Consider the following 22,820-nt stretch of genomic DNA (forward strand, 5'->3'; position numbering starts at 1 on the left):
TTTGCCATCCGTCTCCTTTTTCATCCAAACCTTCCTCTTCTCTTCAAATTTATGCATAGTGTTTATGCAAAAAGAAAACTGGCTGTCAAATATGTATTCTTTCATGCTATGCCCCAGTGTTAAGCTATCAACCCTGACAGAACAGAAAGAATTCCTTGGATGTAGTTTGGTTGGTTGAATTGATTTGCTCCATTTAAACAGGGAATGAATTGCTCCATTTGGCCGACTCTCTTACTAGATTATTAAAGAATTCTTTAGAATGTAGTATCTACTACAATGAGAAATTGGAATGACTGCAGCGTTTCCAGGGTGGTTTGGTTTTGGGTTTTTTTTTACATGCACCAGTTATTTCTCATCATTTTATTATAGGGCAAACGACAGCTTGGGAAAAAAAGTAAAAAAAAAGCAGTCAGTCTTCCTTCATTAAGGGATCTCATTCCTTCTGGTGAACTTGTGGAGAGCAGGGACAGAATGAATTTCTTTTCATTTCCTCGTTGGGAATATTAAATGCAATGCAGATAATTTGTCTGTGAATGAAGTTTCCAGCTTTTTTCAGCTCTTCGGTGCTGCTCTTATCTCTTATTTTCCTGTTGCAGGGGAAGACGCAGTCCTATGCTAGCTGAGGGACAGTGGAGGGGAAAAGCTTTGTATTCTGTTTGCCTTTTTTTTTGTTATTGAATTTCTTTAACAAAGAGAGGTATATGCAGAAAATAACACATGCGCTTGCTCTAGGAATCAATTTCTCATCAGCCTCCTCAGCCTATTGAAAGAAACAATCTCCTTTAGACAGTGACACTTAGGATGAGGTTGTCTGACAGGAATTTTTGTTTTCCAAATGTAGCATCATTCCTCCGTTTTACACTGATTTCCTGCTTGTCCCTTCTGCGGGCTCCTATCAGCCAGGAAGGTCTACAGCAGCAGTCTTAACACCAGCCTCTCTCAATGCATTTCCATGCAGGTCTGGAGCCTCCACAAGGGTTGTGTGACAGGGCTGCTTGGGACACATGTCAGTGGCTGTGAACGGGATCCTCAAGCTGCTCTGAAGGACACCAGAACTTCTTTGCTGGGACTAGATTCCCTCCAGCACCTCCAGCCCTGTTCCTTCCAGAAGCAGGGGCAGTAACTACCCTGTGATCAGCTGTCCTGATGAAAAGGATTATTTCTTTAGAGCAAAATCCCTTACAGAGAAAACAGGTTTTAAGCCAGCAGACCAACATATCTGCTTGCAGACAGAACCCGCTGACAGTCTTGTGCATTCATCTTTTCTTTCTTCCTCTTCTCTGAGGGCTTTTTAACTGTTCAATATCTTTTCCAGCTGTGTCGCTTTTGAAGCCTGAGATTTGGCTGTTGCCCTGTTAGTTTGGAGGTTCATTGGGAATGTTGCTTACTTGTTGGCTACTGCATTGCTCTCCTGCTTACTTTTCCTCCAGCAAAGCCAATTCTTTCCCCAGTGAAAGCATTATAATCTCAAGTATAGTAAATCATCTCACTAATAATGTCACCATAAAATTATTGTATCTCATTATTCCTAATTCATTTGCAGTGTTTCCACATTTTTCCCCAAGTTCCATGCTGGAGAGAAGAGGATATACAGCCTTTCTCAGAGAAGAAATAAGGATGTACTCCATCCTTAACTTAGGGTAAATTTTAGTTAAAAACAAGATCCATTTTTGTTCCTAATGTCCTATGTTTGGGCTGTGTTTTATAAGTGGCAGAGTGGACATTGAACATGTTTATATCAAATTTAACAACCAGGTAAGACTGAATATGTTTGTTACATCTACATTTCTTGCCTTATTTACTGTAAGAGCTCATTAAACCCTATCTTGATATGGAACTTGCTATTTCTGTAAGGAGCCCTTCTATGGTCTGCTATTCCACTTTTCCATTACACCTGTATCTGTCTGCTAAACATCAATGTGTGTTTATCTATCATATTATATGTTTGTAGTTTTACTTGAGCTATGGTTCTCCTTGACAAGCTTTATTAAATGGCTGAGAAAAGCAAGCACTCTGTGACTAGGAAAAGCCTATGAACCATAGGTTGTGATTTCCACGCTCTCCTCAGGCACCAGCAGGCTAGCTGACCTTTAGCAATCCACTTCCAAGGATGCTCTTTCACTTGGGACTTTTATTTTTATCAAGAGACAATGTCATGCAAATGTGCTCAAATGTCCTGCAAATGTGCTTTGGATTACTCATGTAATCCAAAGAATGGTGTAGGAAGCTTAACAGAATGCATTTGTCATATATTGGCAAGTAGTTGTGTGATAGGTCAAGATGTTAACTTCTCTCCTTATCTCCAGAAATGTTTCCATGTATCCATCCTCCTGTCTGGCCTGTCCTAGACCCAGCACACCCTAAATCTGAGCCACTTTATGGGATGGAAACTGAGGCAGTACTGATGGATGGTCTGCTGGTGAAGCAATGAGAGCACAGATCTGTCCTCATCCTTCTGGGCTTTTGTGCACTGTATGGTCTTGCAATGTACTGGAGGTGGGGCCTCTCATAAAGCCTCGTGACAAATGAGGAAGAAATTTCCTTTTTGCATTTTGGAGGAAATGAAGAAAGAATGAAGGGTAAGGCCGGTCAGTAGTGTCCTGCTTTGGGGGAACTTGAAATGGAAAGTTGAGGCTGCTCAGCTTGGAGAAGAGAAGCTGCTTGGAGACCTCAGAGCAGCTTCCAGTGTCCGAAGAGAGTCCACAATGATGCTGGAGAGGGACTCTTCATCAGGGACTGTAGTGATAGGGCAAGGGGTGATGGGTTCAAACTGAAAGAGAGGAAGTTCAGGTTAGAGATAAAGAAGAAATTCTTTACTGTGAGGGTGGTGAGGCACTGGAACGGGTTGCCCAAGGCAGTTGTGAATGCTCCTCCCCTGACAGTGTTCAAGGCCAGGTTGGACGGGGCTTGGAGCAACCTGGTCAAGTGTGAGGTGTCCCTGCCCATGGCAGGGGGTTGGAACTGGATGATCTTAAGGTCTTTTCTAACCCAAACCATTCTATGAGTCTATCTTGTGCTGCTTAACATCTGGTAGAACGGGAAACCTGGGTGACAGCATTGGATCCAAGTAACATTTGCATGTACTTGGGTCAAATGTATTGCATATATTTGAACTTGTTGGGCTTTGTGGCTTAGACCAGAGGAAGAGCAACAAAAAAAAAAGAAAAAGAAGAAAAAGAATGGAGCCTGTGCCTCCACAGCACACCGCATGTAGCAGTCTTCTCTTTTTATGAGAAACATACAAGTATTTGAAGTCCTTTTCTCCACCTATCCTTTCCTCAAAGAGCCAGGGTCTGGGTTTATCATTTCCTGCTACAAGCAGGCCTACGACACAGGAACAGGGGCTTAAGAATTCTGTTCAGAAAATAAATTAAAAATGCTTTAAGCAATCCCCCCTCCACTGATTACAAGGGATCCATATGCCCTGAGGTAGAAAGCCAGCCTCTTCCCTCTTCTGATTCACTCAGAGGAGGTGCATAGGGACACAGCTTTTAGATAAAGTGAACACAGAAGTACAACAGTGGACAGCTAAGGGCCCAAATCTGTTTTGTGAAAACATATATAAACAACATAAAGGTTACAGCACAGGAGTTAATATTGCTTAATACAGCACAAGCCTACTCCCAGAGTCTTTTACACCCTTAAGCACAGCTTACTTTACATTCGCACAGCTTGACAGTATGAGGACAACTGATGCTGGAAGAATATGGGCTCAGTATGTCAGCCCAGCAAAAGGAGATGAGTAAGTATCATACAGATGGTGTGTGCTTAGAGGAGAGGACAGGATGGAGACACTCTCCTTGTAGCTGGCCCAAAATTTAATCATCTGTGCACCTGGCTTCAGACAAAGTCAGAGCAGAGATGTGGTTTTGGTTAGGGATGTAAGCTGCATCACAAAGGCAGAACATCTATTAGTTAATGGCTAGTATCAGTTTTCATGCCTTTTAAGACCATAAATATTTTAAATATCAAGGCCCTTTTCTTTCATGTGTGTATCTATTTCTCCTAAGTGCATTCCGCTGCTGTCTGTCCCCTTCTCCTCTGTTCTGCTCTGAAAAAGATTAGACATGATTTTATCTGATGGCCACCTCCAAGCCCTTAGTCATGAACGGTGTTCCTGCTCACCACAGGCCATGTCAGACTAATCCATCATTATTTTACAGTTCCCATGACCTTTCAGAGAGGACTTCACATTAAAAGGATGGGCACTCATTCTCACAATGAAGTTGGAAACTGTGGCTCCCCGCAGGGATCAAGCACTGCTCTAGGAAATACAGATTCATTCAAGAAAGGTAGTGTGAAGCTGTGACATAGCTAATAATCCACCTGCCTATAGGTGTCTGGAACTGACAGAGAAGCACAAAAGCAGGCCTGTCTGACATGGTCAGGGCACCTTCTAAGAGCTTAAAAAAATGCAGGGTAGTGTCTGACATCCGTGCCTGTTTGATATGGAGAGTTACTGTTTGATTTGCCAGATGTGCCCTCCCCATCATCTCATTTCCTCTCTGTCAGTTGTTGTGGTATTTAGAGTGTCTTTCTACACACAGGGCATTCTTGTTTGGTTCTGTGCAGGTTTATTAATAGGGCATACTATTACTTTGCCTCTATGATGGGGAATACACTGACCTCTCCTCTGCCTTGTTCAACATTGGTTTTTTTTCCACTCCGCAGTCATCTGGCATGAGAAGGATAAATGGTCTCCTCTTCTATGTATTTATTTCACCTCAGAATTCCACTACCCTTTTTTAACCCATGGAATCATATGGTGGCAATAGAACATGACAGAAACCAAGTTTTCACCATATGAAGTTTATCTGTCTTGAACACACTTTTTTGAGTGAATACTTCAGAAGTTTTGTCATTTTCTGAGAATAAAAGCCTCCCTGATTATACTCACATTCACCTGTGTATGCAGTGTGGATCATCTGGGTCTCTGATGGTTAAGAGGTCAGATTCTCTGTTTAGGCAATTCAGCACTGAGACTCTTCTGCAGTATGATCAGAGAGGCATAGAATCACAGAATGGTTTGGTTTGGAAGGGACCTTACAGCTCATCCAGTTCTAACTCCCTGAAAGGTTGGCCTTCTGGGCTCAAGCGCACGCTGAAGCTGGCTCAGGCTGAGCTTCTCATCGACCAACACCCCCAAGCCCTTCTCCACAGGGCTGCTCTGAATCACTTCTCTGCCCAACCTGCAGCTGTGCCTGCAACCCAGGGGCAGGACCTTACACTTGGCCTTGTTGAACATCATGAGGTTTGCACTGGCATGTCCATGCTCAGGCATGTCCAGGTCCCTCTGGATACCATCCCTTCCCTCCAGTGTGTTGGCCACACCACACAAATTGATGTCATCAGCAAACTTGCTGAGGGTGCATCAATCCCACTGTCCATGTCACTGACAAAGATATTGAACAGGATCAGACCCAATACCAACCCCAATCATCACTAATCACTGTAGCATGAAAAATGTCAACTTTTATCAGGGTTAATGAGTAAGTAAACCTGAAATCATTTATCTGCTCTGAGGCTCATGTATCCAAAACTAGATTAACTTCATGGCCATATGTCTAGAGGTGCTTAGCTGAAGTTAGGTGTTTAGAGGTTCTTTAGATACATCAGTTGTTGCTTTCACATTGTCCTTTAGGACCTCAAACAGCTGGGGTCCAGATTGGAAAGAAGATGCCTACAGCAACTTAACATGTCATTTCACATCATAAGCTTCTCAGAAGGTGTTAAAGGGAGCTGGCATGCATGCTATGCAAGGGACAGAGGGATTCAATCACACGCTGCACAATTTCAGACAATCCAATTGGAAAAAAAGAATGAAGTGAAATTTGTGGTGGTATCTAGGAATGGTCTGAAACACTTTGAAGTCAATGGAAAGATTTTCGCTGACTTCCAGAACTCTGGATCAAGGCCTGGATAGTCTTATACAGAATGACAGGAAACTTTCATCTTCGGGAATTCCTTTCAAGGGACATTACAACAAATACCCTTTACTAGCTGTCAGGGTCAGTGTATCTTTAGATAACGAAATGGAAAAAGTCTGAATCTTCATGGCAACTTCAGCTGTTGTCTTCTAAGGAATCCAAATCTAGACCCTTACACTAAGATGTATACATCTATATTTAATATCTGTATAACTGAGGTTAGACATGGAGAGAGAACACTTGTCATTGAAGTTCATAACAACTATGGGTCCTTATCAGATCTAAAAAAACCTGGTCTCTTGCTGAAATGCCTAAATACAGAATAACCAGTATGATGAATCCAGGAAGGGACCCTCTATTTAACAATGGATACCCATGTTTGTTCACAAACGCACCTTTTTTCTTGTGCAAATGTCTGCAGTCAAAGACCAACCATTCCACAAAAGGTCCTTGGGGACCATGTACTAAAGGGCATTATAGCTGCAATCAAACCAGCCAGCTGTTTGGAATTTGAATAAATGGAGTTTTCCCAATATCTGAACATTTTTCGTCTACAGTTTACTTAATAATTTCTCTCTATATATACATATATATATTACATGTATCTGTGTATACACGTGCTTACAGGTGTCAGCCTTACCAGCTCAGTCATCATTTTTGTTTCTTTCCACTGGATTCTGCCCATTTGTCAATAACTCTCTAGTAATGATGCAGCTATAACCAAACCCAACAGGCAGATGCTCAGCTGGTGTTCACTGGCACAGCTCCACTGTCTTCAAAGTCCCTGAAACTTTCAGGTGTGGTCACACCAGGCCTGTAGAGGGGGGGTTTATTATCATGCTCTCTGATGTGGTGCCTTTGTGCGTGCATCCCAAACCGCACCACTGGCACACTGCAAACTCATGGCTAATTTACTGTCTGCTCTCAGGCTCTTCAGCCTACCTATTTCCACGGCTCCCTTGGTGAATAATGTGCTTTACATCATTTCCCCATATGTTTTAGTTTATACTTTTTCCCCAAGAAGGATTCAATTTTGTCACCCAGTGACCTACATTCTGATTCTTTGGCTTTTCCAGTTTTGCTCTATTCACGTTAGCCTGAGTTAGTGCCCTCCTGCCTGCAGACACAAGGAAGTTGATTCTTACCCTCTTTTCCATTCTGAAAAACTAGAAAACATCAAAATTATCACTCCGCGTACAAAGTTCTGCAGAGTTCTGGAGAGCTATTGACTGCAAGCTGGTTTTCAGGCAATTTTCAGCTTGCCTGTTATGGACAAAGCATTTTAAATTGTGCTATTAAAACTGAAGGCCCAAGTCTAGAGTTACAACATGATTGACACAGCCCTTAAAATAAGGCAAGGCAAAGCAGCATAGCACTGTGGTGCCTTAGCAGCAAAGCAGTATCAGCACTTCCCAATCTGCCTTCCAGTGCCTCCTAAAAGCTAAAACTGCTTGAAGGCTGCTCTCACTAACCTCAGGCAAGTGGAAGCCAGCCACAGCAGGGACAGGAAGAAGGTGAAGGTGACATGTCTGCATTAGAGACCTGGAGAAGGGATAAAACAGGAGGCAGTGTGGCTGGCTTGCTGCAGTGCAGGACAGGAAGGTAGGTGCTCAGGGGACCGTGTAAGGCACATGTGAAGCTGGTTCTGTTCCAAAGATCTCAGCTTGGACCTGCTCCACCTGCTGTTCTCCCTTTTCCCATTCATCTCACATGCTACTAAAATCTACTTTAAAAGCTTCTGTCTGACAAAGTCTACTTTCTGTTCACACTTCCATGACATAGATCCTGCTGCTTACATATCCCTTGGCAGGTGAGATCAGATGCACAGGATGAGGGCTCAAGGACAGCGCTGCGTTTAGGCATTCAAATGATGCACACACTGTGGGATCATGGCAAACAAAGTTCTTCATAAGGTACCACAAGTCATAAGGTGGCACATCCCCAACTGCAAAGCATGGCTATAGCTTTTCTTCCAGACTGAATCCATATTCCTGGTGCTTCTGGACTGAAAAATTGCAGAGGTTGTGGTGCTACACCACACGTGACTGGCATACAGGGCTCATGAGTAAATGCTTTTAAAGGGAATAGAAATAAGACATGCGGGATACTTTCTTTGTTTTTAATAACATTATAATTGCTTTCGTCCGGTTCTCCAATATTGCGCCTGCTTTTGTCAATCATGCATACAGCGTAAAAACTGCATTTGCAAATGGAATGGGAACTTGCCTGCCAAAAAATTATAGCCTACATCTACCGTAGTATCTACCCTGCATACTAAAGAACGGCCAGGGCTGGGTAGCAGAACTGGTGCTCTGTCATCTCCCTGTTAAATCACTGCAACTGCCCCTTGGTGGAGCATTGATGTAGAAACCTGTAGTGGAAGGTGAGGTGAAGGGACCTTCTTTTTAAAGAAGGGACCACAGAGTGTATGGGAAGCTCCCAATGTTCCTGAGTGGGGGGAAGCATTGTGAAGGAATGGCGTGGAAGGCAGAGGCAAGACAGAGGCTTCTAAATACAGCAAAGGGCAGAAGAGTTGGCAAAGCGTGGGGGAGCAAACTGGGAAAGCCAAGTAGATGAGATCTAGACAGGGCAGAACTCTGTAACTCCTTTACATTGCATAAGGGACCAAACAGCAAGTTGTGGCCAAAGTGTGCTTGGAAGTCCAATGCTCCTTGGCTCTTGCTTTTTTACCCATTGCAGAGCTAGGCCCTGGGTCAATCTGCAATAGGATCCCCTTGTTTTAATGCATAATACATCGCCCTTTATTGGATTCTATTTCCTGGTTAGCACATGTGAAATATCCATGAACAAAACTGAAGTCATTCATTCACAGTAGCAGGATCCATAATTCTCTACAGTGTCATTCAATTTTGCTGCTGTCTTGATAGGCGTTTTCTTCTACAATGGCAATTGCTTTCACAATTCTAACTCTAATTCATGTTCAAGAACCTCTTTGTTGAATGTTTAGCTGAACAACCTTTTTAAAGTATCACAAGCAGCTATCTCCCCTTCTCATCTCCCACATCAGAAGTTCAGTGTCCTTTCAAAGGCTTTTGGGTGCCCAGATATCCAATCCAAGAATTTTCTATGCCATTTTTCCTTTCCTGTGGCTTTATCAGATGCTCGTGACCATAATTCACCATGAGCAGAGTGTGACCTGTCAATGCTGTGGGACCAGTGGCCTGGGTTCGCATCTGCCTGCGTCCCACCTTGTCCCATGCATGCAGAAGAGCAGACGAATGGTTCCAGAACAACTTTGCAGCCCCACCAGGGCAGCCAGGACAGTCAGGTAGCCAATGAGAATACTTGCAACTTCTGGCCAGTCAATCAGAATACACATGACTGGCCAATCAGAACACACATTGCTTCCAGCTAGCCAATCAGAAAGTATGTACTGGATGGCCATGCTCACCAAAGTGGCCCAGTGTGGTCCTCAGGCTCAGGTTTTGCCCCAGGGACAGGGTAGGACAGGAAAACTACCACAAATCTTAACTCAAGATAACTGAAAATGTTTTCTTCAGGTGCTTTCGTAGGTGCTGGTTTGCTTTCAAGCTGAAATATTTCATTTAATTAATGCAAACTCTCTGCTGTGTATTTTAGCGAAGGATAAGGTTTATTATTATGCTTTTATTAAAATATTCTCTTTGATAGAACGGTCTAATAATAGAAATTGCCAAGTGAGCAAATCAAAACAGTATGACAATTTATGCCAGTGAAACTAATGAGGCCATACAGACTTTTATGCAGTGGAAATAAAAACATCAGCCTAGGAAATAATGTTAGTTAGCTCCAATCACATAGTATGCAGTAAATACAAACATTATACCAAAAATTCTATATAGAGTGTAGAAACTCAAGCAATAGTAGATGATGTAAATACATTGCTGGCCATCGAGGGAGGTAGGAAAAGCAGGATTCACATTAAAAAAAAAAAAAAAAGTAAAAAAAAAAAGCCTTATAATATAATTAAATAATGAAATATAAGCAAAAGGCTGTGGATGAGTAACCTCTATTGTGCTATTGTGTGTGTTGTGCCTGGATCCCCGACAGCAAGCTTCTGCTATTTGCAATCTCTGCTTCTCCTCCTCTTCTGCTCTTTATGGGCATTTGGATGTCATTCAAACTCTTTCACTTCTCACCTGCCCTATCTATTTTTCCAATACAGCATTCAGTGAATCTCGTTCTCACGACCACCTCCAAACCAACCCCTTACTCAACCCCCAGTTTTCTGTTGCCTACTTTTCTTCTTGATCACTTAGTTTTATATCTCTGCCCCAGCTCACAATTCCCAATCAGGCTGCTCATACCCTGTATCCCCTTCTAATCCATCCCAGTCACACACTTTACTGTGCGGGTTACCCACTTTACCCCCTTCTTCTTAAGAACTCTTACTCTCTCTCTCTAGGACATGTGTTTTGAAGCAGCTCAGCAGGTACTATGGGGTGCAAAGCTCTTCAAACACCACCACCATCCAGTGTCCCTCCTCCCCACACCAGAAATTGTGTCAGAACTGGTCAAACAGATGCCCAGCAAGCAAATCCTTTCAATGGCTATTTCTACATTTAGGAAGCCTTAGACGCAAGGGGCATCTAGGAGATGCATGGCACAACAGGGCAGATTGTGCTGACCAATGTGATCTACAGAAAAATTCCTTTATGACCCTAAATCTGTCAAGTGGTTTAACCTTGGGTGTGCAATCAAGCCTGGACCCCGAGAGATCCATCAGTAGCCTCAAGACTGCTAGCAGTATAGGATCTGGAGCGTATATGCATTTCTTCCATTCAGGCTTTAAGCCTGAATATGCATGTCAGCAAGCACTTTTGTCTGAGTCTGGAAAGTTCTGCCCTGTGGATTCACAATGTGGATGGATGAGCGTGTTACCTACTAAATACAATTATAAATACAATTCACTTGTACGGACTGCCACCTCTGTATCTCAAATGCAGTGCCAGTTGCATCACCCTACAACTGTTCACTGCCATTCTGCACGAGGATGCAAAAAAATCCTGTGAAAATATATGTAAAACATCACTGGATAAACAACTTGTAGCTCAATGTAACTTACATCTCTGCATTCCCAGATCTCAGTGCGCCCGATATCCTGCAACTGCAATACCATAGGCAACAGACAATTGTTTTAATTGATTCTTATTGGCAGAATCCCCATCTGCGGGTTGAAATTCCTGCATAAATGGTAAAACAGACCTCTTGGCAAAGGACAGAAAGGTTGATTTAGCCATTGGGAGCTAAGAAAGAGGGGAAGAAACTTCCTCTTGAGGGAAGAGAACTGGGAAACAAATCTAAAACTACATTAGCAAACTGCTCTCCACAGGTACCAAACCAAAAACCAGTCAGATGTCCCACCTGCCTCCTTCCTCTCCCCTCTCCCCTGCCCAGGACTAAGCGGCAGGTATGCTCACAGCAATTAGACTTAGGCAAACAAAACAAATTGGAGAGGTCATGAGTGTGTTACCCGAGTGTAAAGAACAGGCGTCTTGCATCAGCATTTAGTGGGCCAGCATGTGAGAATGATGGATGGAGAGTCTGGGGGAAGGGAGATAAGGAAGTGTCCTCACTGTTGAAGCCCCCATTGAGTTTGATTGGAATATGTGAGCAGACTTGCAAGGAATATGGAGCTGATAATCAAAAACATGACAGGGAAACAGATGTTGCCTGCTTTGGAGACTCTCCTTGCACATTCAACACAATGGAAAGGGCTCAGATAATAAAACAGAGAGGATCCCAGCAAGAAATATAGCGTGCTGACACTTTTATGACCTGAGATGCTTACAAAATACAGAAATGGCGTTTTGTTTGCTTTCCATGCGCAGCTTGAGATCACATGCTCAGCTCTCTCTGCTGCCACTCGGAGTCAGGAAGGACGATATATTTTCCTTTCCAGATAAACCTAGTGATTCTAGTCAGGTGCAGAAAGCAAATAAATTACATAAGAAGACTTTCTGTATCTATTAATCAAGAAGCTTGTCATTTTCCAGGCCTTGATCCACATGAAAGAAAGTGAGGAGGGGGAGGGGGACCTAGGAATAAAGGAGGATGTGGAAGGGAGCAGAAAGAAGATACTTGCTGGAGCTGCTCGAGAGTTTTCTCATAGCACAAAGGACCACAGCTGAGACAAGCACACCGAAAAACAACTTCCTACCCTCTTCTTTCGGTTTACCCTGCAAGCCAAGGGGACACAGTCCAAAAGAAGGAATGCACAAACCAGGAATATTCCATTTTGCTTTCGGGGCAGTTACCCTCACATTTCCTTCTTCTTTGGAATTCTAAGAGGAAAATACCCAGCTCCTGAAAAAAAATGAGCCATGTTCAACACCTTGTCTTCAAGAATATCCCAACAGGCTGTGTCACATACTCGAAGGCTCTTTTCCAGCACATAGCTAGGTATCTGTGGAGTATAGCAAGGGAATCATGAAGCAACAGGGTTGGTTACTTACACAGATAAAGGAGGAGATAATTTTTAATGCAGACTGCAATAATTCTAATATCAAGTAGAGAGATATGATTGACTCTGTAGCTTGCATGAGAAACTGGCTCTATTTAACTCTCAGCAACTGATTTCACATGCAGCATTAAAACAAGACACAGAATAATCTTATTAAGGCCATCATATTTACTTTTTTCCTTGAATTGCTGTGAATGTAAATCTATGAATATTTATGACATTTTTGAGATCTTCCAAGAAAACAAACTAGAAAAGCATAAAATTACTGTATGGAAGGACTGAATTATTGCTACAGCCCAAACATGAATCAGAGTAATATCCCACATGGAAAACTGTCAGGAAAGTTCTTGAACCAGGAACCTGGTTCATGGCCAAAGAGTAAATCTGGTTCTCTCTGTATCAACTGCCTGAGAAAATCTGTCTACACACTGCTAGATAAGGATGTATCAACAACATGGGCAAAACCATTTTCTCTCCAAGGCTTCTGACTATGGGTAGCCTTGGCTTAGGGAAGCTGGTCTCTCTAAGTTCCTTCTCTCTGTTACAACAGAATGGCTTTTCCCAGTGGCATCTTGGAGGACTGGAGCTCAGGTTCTTCTGCATTGCTATCAGGAGCTGCCTACATAACCATCTGTCTCCCATCTTTCTAATTTCTGCACAGAAACAGGCAATGAAACAGTTAATGCCCACAGTTAAAGTATTATTGCGATTGGCATGGTGGTTCCACAGTTCTGGTGTCCACACCCACAAGAGAATGGTAGAAATTGGAAGGGATTCAGAAAATAGTTTAACAACTAATATGAGGCCAGGAAAATCTGTATAGTGAGGAAGAAAGACAAACCTAGCTTATCCAATAGACACTTGAGAAGGGATTCAAACCTTACCCACAAATACCAATGTAAGGAAGAGATACCTGATAAGAAAGAGCTCTTCATCTTAGCAAAAAAATACTATAAGAGTTACAAATCTGGATTAGAAAGCATTTCTAATTCAACACTGAAATCACCTGCTGAGAGACATGAGGCATTTTCCATTATAACAATGCTTTACATCAAAACTGCAAGGATTTGCAAAGGATAGGCTATAACTCAAGCAGAGGCTACTAATGTCACTGAAAAAAAAGTCTAAACCCTTTTGTTTTATGACTTTGATCTTAAATCCTGTAGAAGCCTACCATTTTTTTTGCAACTCTTCCAACAACCCCCCTGCTTGTTGGCAGTCTCTGTGCTAGGTAATATTATCAATATATTCTAGATCAACCTAAAATAATACTGTAATTTTTACTCCTACTTTAACATCTGTTGTCAGGCAGTCACTGGGAAAATACTGGCTAGCAAACATTTCTCTGGCATATCTCTGTTGGAAGCAAGTCCAAAAGACAACCATCAAGTCTTTAATCATTAATGGTAATGCAGTGACATTTCTTAACTGGATACCTTAACTCCTCAGACAGGGGATTCACCTTCAGATTTACAGGGTGACTTGCTACATGTATATGTGCTGCCAGTCCTGATAGTTAGAATAGCAACTACAAAACTTTCTCCTTACTGGAGCTGCTTGCAGAGATATGTTTTTATTGACTTTTAATTCAGAAGTGGTGCACTCACTTTCATTATATTTCATGTTCTGGAGGAATCGTATTGCTTAGTTTACAAACTTCTCCTTTAACCTTCTCTTAAACCTCTCCCTAAACCTCTTCTTCCACCTTGGGAAGGTCATGCTGAAGCATTCACTCTAATATGATGTCAAAGTATTTGCAGCATTAAAGTATACCCTCCCAGTTCCTTTTCTATTGAAGTTCGTGTAATTTTATCAAGAGGGGAACTGAGAAGCAGTTAATCACTGCGTCCATCTGGGTTTTAATACCCTTCACAGAAGGTAGCTACAGCAGTGTCCAAGGAGAGCCAGCAGCCATGCATCCCTTGGAGCTGGTTCACCTCCCAAGACAGCTCTGCGTGAAGCCTGCCCCAGCGATGGAATTCTGCTTGCAGAGTACAATCAGACTGTGTGGTCTGCATTGCCCAGGCTCAAAGTAGACAACAGTGACCCACCTTTCCCTCAATATGCTGGAGATGTTCTCAAGATCCTTAAGCATGCAACTTCTCCATTCTTCATTGAGGTAATTACTGGTAAGTCTTGAAGCACCAAGTGTTGTTCAATAGTAATAGTAGGAAATATTAGGAAATAGGAGGAAAGTAATATATCCACTGTGGGACTCAGTAAGGCCCTCAGTCTAGAGATACCTATTTTTCTAGTAATCCCAGCTCCTCACTCAAATTTGCTTGCATTTTCTGTGCAGCTCCCAATTATTCTGAACATTTTTAAATTAACTAATAGGTGTTGGATGGGAAGACACATGATTTGCAGCATTAAAATTTCATCACTTTGTAAAAACGTGAAGAATTTAGAGATATGTGACAGAGCAACATTACAATGTTAATGTGTCAGCACAGTGCACATCAGCTTTCAGTGCTGACCATGCAAACTGGGGCTTCCTTCTGGTTTCAGCTGTTATTACCAGTGATTTGCAACAGAAGATGGCATTGAGGGTAGTTACACACAATCACCTTCTGTTCCTGTTTTGTCTTCTGGTTGGCCATAATGGGACCATCACACACCTGCAGCGATGGGCTGGGAGACACCATTCAGCTGTACATTGACGATGGGTGGAAATTCTGCTGCAAAATGAGGCTCAGATGGAAGGTCTGTAAGAACCTATGAATAATTGCCAGGCTTTGGGACTGTGGGTGCTATACCCTGCTGAGCCCACACTGTTCCTCAAGCTCAAAACTGATGCAACCACCTGACAGAATCAAGCTATATCACAGAATACAGCTTTCAATTCTGCACATTGCAAAGATGCCCACCACACTGGATACAGCTGCTTACAGCATGTTTTCTTTCACTTTCTTTGTTTTATACACTAGGTACCCATTGCTGCCTAGACATAACCCATAAAAAAAAAAAAACCAAGAAAATCCCTAGCAAGATTTTGTTCTGTATTTTATCCCCACCCTCACTTTTTCTTCCACTCTAAACTTCAGAATCACAGCAAGTTTATTCAATCTGTATGTACTGTATGGTCCCAACAAATGAGGTTTCCTCTTATCCTTTTCACTTGTAGGTTTTACTAGAATGTAAAGGCAAACAAACTATCCAAAACATTTCCCTCTGCACCGGTCCTGATATTCACCCTTTCCATACACTCAAAGGCTTGATTTAAAGTCTTCAAGTACTGGAAAATCCACCATGTCATAGAATCATAAAATTGTTAGGTTGAAAACGACCTTAAGATCATCCAGTTCCAACCCCCGTGCCACGGGCAGGGACACCTTACGCTAGACCAGGTTGCCCATAAATAAGTTGCTTCAGTAGTTAACTAACTCCACAGCAATGTGTATGATTCACATCCAGTCTCAATCTGACCAGATTTAGCTTTCAAACACTGGGCCTCTTGTACCAGAGTTGTAACCTATCCTACAGTGTGTACCTTAAGGTACATGTCCTATTGATTCTTAAAATCTAGATGGTATTGTTCTGGCTCAACACTTAAAGTAAGCCCTTGGAAGATTCAGCACCTCAGCTATAAATATGGAGGTTGATGCTTTACTCAAACAGACTAACAGAAAACTTTATAGAAGACTCATTTTTCCAGTGAAAAGCTTCATAAATTTTAAATGGGATTGGGCTTGTGCAACTCTGGCTGTCACAGGTGTCTATTCATGCAGAAAAGATTTCCAGCAAAAGACAGGTAAAAACAAAAGGAAATCCAGGGCCTAGAAACTGAAGGAAGAGAATTTCAGAGTATAAATAAGAAATACATTCTTGTCTATCAAAATAACCATTAAAGTCACTTATTCAAGCAACTCTTCATCAGTTGAGACTTTCAAATAAATAATGGAATGTATTTCTGAAAGCTAACTCAGAGATAAAGCAGAAGATACTGTTCTACTGATGGAACCACCAAGTGCAATTATTTGGCCTATCTTATGGAAAAGCTTAGACTACAAGTACTGTACAAGTGGTTGCTCTGGGCTTTAAAATCTCTGGAAACATCATCAACGCCTTGTGTTTACAGGGGTTTAGTCTTTGTTTTACCTCTTCTGTTTTTAATAAGCTGTTTTTCAGCTTTTAGCCACATGCAGCTTCTTTAGGTCTAAAAGCATCTCCTTTTTTGTGCTGAGCAGCCTCCTTCTTTCTGCGTACAGGGCACCATCAATGGAAATACTGATCCAGACAGAGAGCAAAATATGGTTCTGTTTTAGCCCACTGAGATGATGACTTTTTCCTCTCACAAAGCTTTCTCAGTAAGTGATGTTTCAACATCCCCCTTTGACAGAAGAAGGAAAACAAAATGTCAGAGAACCTACATCTCACCAACTGGCAGATACCCACTGTAAACTGGGTTCGAAAGCTCACTGTGGCTTCCTTGATCTACAAAAGGACTGATGGATGTGGAAGTTCTGAGTGACTGAGGGTGTGTGTTTTATGTTCAGAAAACATACAACATGACTGTGAATATGGGGGTAAGGAGTGGTGTCTTTATTAACGTCTGAGTGGGTTAGACATTAAAAGAACTGGGAGTCGCTATCTGGGAGACAGAACCTGCAGAACCAGCAAAATCAAAGTGTGGGCACTTCTTCCCAGCAAGACATATAATTTTTAAATCAATGTGCACTTTTGAGCTTTGCTGGCAAGCTCAGAAGAGGCCCTATCTCCCAATAATCCAACATCTTATTCCCTTACATTTATTGTCAATGTTCAAGACCATGTGAAACATGTGTAAATGGTGATCACTCATATTTCATAGAATCATAGAATCCCAGACTGGTTTGGGTTTAAGGGACGTTAAAGCTCATCCAGTTCCAGCTGCCTGCCACAGCAGGGGCACCTTCCACTAGAGCAGGTTACTCCAAGCCCCTGGGTCCAACCTGGCCTTGAATACTGCCAGGGATGGGGCAGCCACAGCTTCTCTGGGCACCCTGTGCCAGCGCCTCAGCACCCTCACAGGGAAGAGCTTCTTTATAAGGTCTCCTCTCAATCTCTCCTCTGGCAGGTTAAAGTCATTCCCCTTGTTCTGTCCCTACAGGCTTTCGTCCAAAGCCCCTCTCCAGGTTTCTTGTAATCCCTTTAGGTGCTGGGAGCTGCTCTAAGTTCTCCCTGTGGCCTTCTCTTCACCAGGCTGAACAGCCCAGCTCCCTCAGCCTGTCTCTAGAGCAGAGCTGCACCAGCCCTCTCCTATGAAGCACCTCCATGGCTCTCCTCTGAACTCGTCCCAACAGCACTTTTACATGCTTGAATTTACATCCCAGCTTCAAGGTAGCAATGGATGGTTCTCCATAGTCTAAAGGACCTTTTGCAAAAATAAAACCATTCTTCTTTCTCCCCATTCACCCCCTACCTACTAATTTCTCCACCTAAAGATTCAAACAGTAAGCATGTGAGAGAAACAGCTTTTCTGACTAGGTGAGAAATGTGATGTCCAAGTTTTGTTCCATTTCTGTCGAAGTCTACAGCTTATCTAAACAGTTTGCAATTACCCCAACTAACACCTCTGGGAAGCTGGAGCTAAGGTTGCATATGGGGTCTGTAATTTAGGAACTTGATAAAAATACAGATAATGTTGTTTAAATAAAATGAATCTGAATTGTAAGAAATGGGAGGTAAGATTACAGATAAAAATATGTTGGAAAGGACAGAAATGCAGGACTAGCAGGGAATGCAGAGTTCTCTGGAGTATGCCTTTGAATAGTGTGTATCTATGCAGATCAGAGCACCTGTTAAATTTAATACATATTAAATCTCATCATATCTTATATATCTGGGCAAATGTAGCATACCTTCATATTTTGCTGGCAGCTTACAACTCCCCAATTTCAGTTTAAGTTACAGAAAGTATGTAGTCAATTCCCAGTGAAAAGCTGATTTAAAGGGCACCACTGGGGATTGTAAAGAGATTAAATTGTTTTAATATTTTCAGTACACGGAATGGAGAATTTAAATGGGAAGCTGGGAATCTTTGTTCCTTATGTGATGCATAAAGGTCAAGACTTTGCCATAGATACAAGAGCTGGAAGATAGATTCTGTTTGCATAGATGTCCATTTGTCCTGGAAGGGTGCGTAAGACATCCTTAAATCACATACAGTGCACACTGATGGCTCATTTTGTCAATGAACAGAAGGACTGCAAATCTATGTGGAGTTTTTTCATTATTATAAATAGAAGATGTGCATTGAGATGAAAGCAGACTAAAGTTTGTTCCAATCTTGAACTTTTTGTGGGTTTAGATTTTTTAAGTTCCCTTGCTGAATTTCCCATTAAATCTACTCATATTAAACTCTAGTCTTTCACCATTATTTTTCATTCCTCAGATATGAATAATATTTTTTGATATTAATTTAATTTAGATGGCTAGAGTGCTGGGTTTTCTGTGGAAGAAATGTCACCCCTTTCTATAATAAAATTAATCTTGCACCAAAGGCCAGCACAGAACCCAATTTAAATACCAGGGTGTGACATGAAATCTGTGCTGGCTGCTGTGGTCCTATTCTGCCCTTGCAGTCACACTGTTCTCCCAACAGCACTGCATCACTCTGCCCATCACTGCCAACTTGTCCAGCATAAAAAAGTCACGCTAGCCTTGCTTCTACCTTAACCCCTTACAAAGGTCTAGCCATATATAGCAGGTTATATCCATCCTACTCATGAATTCTCAGTTTTTGTATGAGAGAAAAGGAGGAAAAGGGGACCAAGAAAAGGCAGAGTTTCCTCTCCACTTTACTCACTCCCAAGATAAACTCACATTTTGTACTATTATTTTATGCTTTATTTTTTAACATACTGAGTACCCTCTAAAAGCACAATTTCCTCTGCTTCTGATAGCAACAGATCATGCAAGAAGCAAAAACCACACTCATAGCTTACTTGTGCACAGGGAGAGAGCACCTGAGAAGCCTGAATCTTTGGATTCCTCCATTATCATGGAGGAAAACTGGATATACAGAGCTTCCAGTCACCTCTTCAGGGCTTACCACTCCTTCACCAATGGTTAATTCCATCACAGCCACTGAGAATCCAACATATGCTGTATCCAAGAAGAGAAGCTACAAAAGAACTTAAATATGTCATAGCTGGCTGGGGTGGGATTCCTCAACCTCATAAAAATCAGCAAGCAAAGTTCTTAGGCATCCATAGGTGGTTTTTCAGCATACTTAATGAACTTTTACCAAACTAGTCATAGACACCAGCCATTCATGAGATCATCACAGGAAAAAAAAAATTAATAAGAGCTCCAAAAGATATTGGTGTAAATAATTAACATATTTTCCCAGAAAAAAAAATAAAATTATTTGGGTTTAATCAAAACGATTCCAAAATTCATAAAGAATTTTGGAATTTGAAGTCTACAGAGAACTTTTCGAAGGACAGAAAAAAAAACCAATTTCAACATTTTCTTTATAAATACTTTGATTTTTCCACAAAATATTGTTTTGAAATGTGCCTAAAGGTAATTTTCTGAAGATTAAAAACAATGCACAAAATTGAAATTAATTATCTGCTTTTACACTGAACAAAAAAAAAAGACCTCTTGAAAAAAATTGTCTACTTTGCTGGGAGAAAAAAATTGATTTGTATTAGTCCAAATCAAATTCAATGTTATCAACTCAGAATTCAAGCTGAAAAAAACACGTATTGATAAAGTGCTGGTGTGACACCTTCAACAACCAGCATTCGGTAACCATAAAACAGGTTGACAATGAACACATATGGACTCGGCTCAGTTTGGTTGGGTCTTTCCCTGTTTCTACATTTGAGATGCAGTGGGCAAGTCCACAGGAGATTGTCCTTCAGTGCCCATTGCAGCTCCTTCAGGCAGGGAAGGGAGAATACATCCAACAGAAAAGGACTGCTCCTTTTACTCATTTTCCCCTCTGGACCCCTAGAAGAACCTGAAAACCTAGAGTCTATGGAGAAAACCCATGGTATTGGCACATCTGGAATTTTCCAGCCCGTGTTGCTTTTGAATCATGACAAGCCAAAAAAAGAAAAAAAAAAAATGTGTGGAAAAAGGGGAAAAAAAAACTGTTTAAAAGAATGCTTCAATTTCTATATGAATCCAAAAATGCCTCATCCAATTTGTCTCAAATTTTCCAGAAAACGTCTGCTCTGACATGAGATCATACATATGAAATGTAAGACAGGCTGGTTTGTAGTGTTGGCAAAGCTGGGAAAAAAAAGACAAATGGGATTGGTTTTTTTAAAGAAGATTAGGGTCTCATCATTGATTTATCACCTATTTAGGCAAGTCCTGCCACTCGTGACACTTCAACCATTAGAGATTATTAAATGAGCAGTAAAGATGTTACTGGGAATGACTCTGCACTGGCAAAGAGATCATAAAGCATGTAGGAGGAGAATGAGACATAAGGAAAATAGGGATGTGTGGGGAGACCACAGAGAATAAAGAGGAAGGAGTTACAAATACTTGTGAAGGCACTGCATGCAAGGAGGAGCTGTCAGTTGTGTGGTGTAGTAGGATTGTAAGGACCACAGGGGACTGTAAAGTACAGAGAGAACAACCAAAGAGATGTTGAGAGACTGGGGAGGTGAAGACTTTCCTAAGGAAAGAGAAAGAAGTAGAAAGCCATTTTCTCAGATAGGATAAAATAACAAGAGTTCTCTTGATTGGAGAGAAGGGAAACAGTTTATGGCATTGCTGGAATAACACATATATTACAAAGTAGACGGGCTGGTCACTTGGGTGGGCTTGGAACACTCATCTTCTCAGCATTTGTAGTGCAGGAGAACTCCAGTACAACATCACTCACTTCTTCTGCACAGCAAGGGAACTACCATTGCTGCTCCAGAACACACCTATGCAGACACTATGAAGAGGTAAATTCAACACAAAACTTCAGTTAGCAAACTGTGTTCTCAAAATGCCTCAGAAGCAGCTCTCACGGTTTGAAAGACAGACCTAGGCTATACAAAATGTGGTAAGATCATCCAGTGATGCTTTTGGCATACTGAAGGTCACACCTTAAAGAAATAGAACACTTCAAGATAAAACACGTGAACTATAGCACCCGGTAATAATCTGCAACAAAATAATTCTGCACTAGAAACCCTCCCAAAACTCCTGTCTTAAACTCCTTTGGATGCCTTGGGATGATGGCTTTTATTACTTTTTGTCATGATTTCATTTTCCCTTTGCAAGGAAGAAAACCTCTGTTACTCTTGGAAAGATACAGGAGGGAACCTGAGGTGTCATACAGCTTGCTGCCAGAAACACATATGAAGGCAGCCTACTTGGCAGAAGGAAAACAACTGGCCCTGCCTGTCAGCCACATATGTTTCCTGGTCTTTATTCTCCCTAGCATTACCACATGTCACAAAGTTCGTTACAAAGCATTAACAGGAATTGCAGGCTTCCCACCCAACAAAACCACAAAAAACAATGCTACAATTAGGTATCCGTAACAAATTACAAAGCCTGAAGATGAGTTGTTGCTCCTGAGTTGATTCCATTCATCAGGACTTTTGCACTTCTTTTTAGGGGCAAGGGGAGGAGGTTTGGTTGATTTTTTCCCTAATCACTCCTCCTTTTGAGGGGAGAGCCAGGACTATGGGTATTTAGGTGATGTCATCTGCTAGACAGCAACCATATGGACCACATAAAATTGAAGTTTTCTACCCATCTCCTGGCAAACCTGTGGCAGATACTGTGTGACAGCTTGAAGAAGCGCACTAAGACACAACAGCCACAATCTTCATTGTTTAAAATGCGCAAAGAGGCCACTGGCACAAGCCATGCAATTGATCTGTGGGCAGACAGCTCATCTCAGGACCTCTCTTTTAGCCCTTTTTTTCCTCCAAGGGCTGGTTTCCAGGGAAGGACTAAGTTGGCTGAAAGGACATAATGAACCTCCCGAGTCACCAAGGCCAGCAATCACATCATGTAATCCTTTCAAAGTATTTACCAGCCCTGTCTTAAAGTTTGTTCAGCTTCCAGTTCCCATTATTCCTACTGATGCTTTTCCCCACTCTCCCAATCCACAGCACATTTGCACAGAGCCATCTGTTCTCAAGCCATGATGGTCATTCAGCTTATATTGCTCTTCTGTACCCTGTCTGCTTAGCCCTGGATTACACATAGAGAACTTCAATATCTTCTTCCTGGTCTTCTCATAGCTGAGTTAAAAAAGACAAAGCTTCCTATTCACAGACACTCCAGCAAGCACCCTGTACAATTTTACTTCCAGTTTAGCCTTTACCAGGCATAAACTGTTCTAATGGAACTCTGGTATCATGAAATTAGAAGTCAACCTCTGTTAAAAATGCCTGCCTCAAGATAGTGTAGGATGACATTTGTTTTCTCCACAGCCATATCATACTGGCAACTCGCAGCCAACCTGCCATCAAGTAAAA

Source organism: Pezoporus flaviventris, unplaced genomic scaffold (genome assembly GCF_033815535.1).
Source record: "Pezoporus flaviventris isolate CSIRO_AGI_PZ_B2104156 unplaced genomic scaffold, CSIRO_AGI_Pfla_v1 ptg000015l, whole genome shotgun sequence".
Lineage (NCBI taxonomy): Eukaryota > Metazoa > Chordata > Aves > Psittaciformes > Psittacidae > Pezoporus > Pezoporus flaviventris.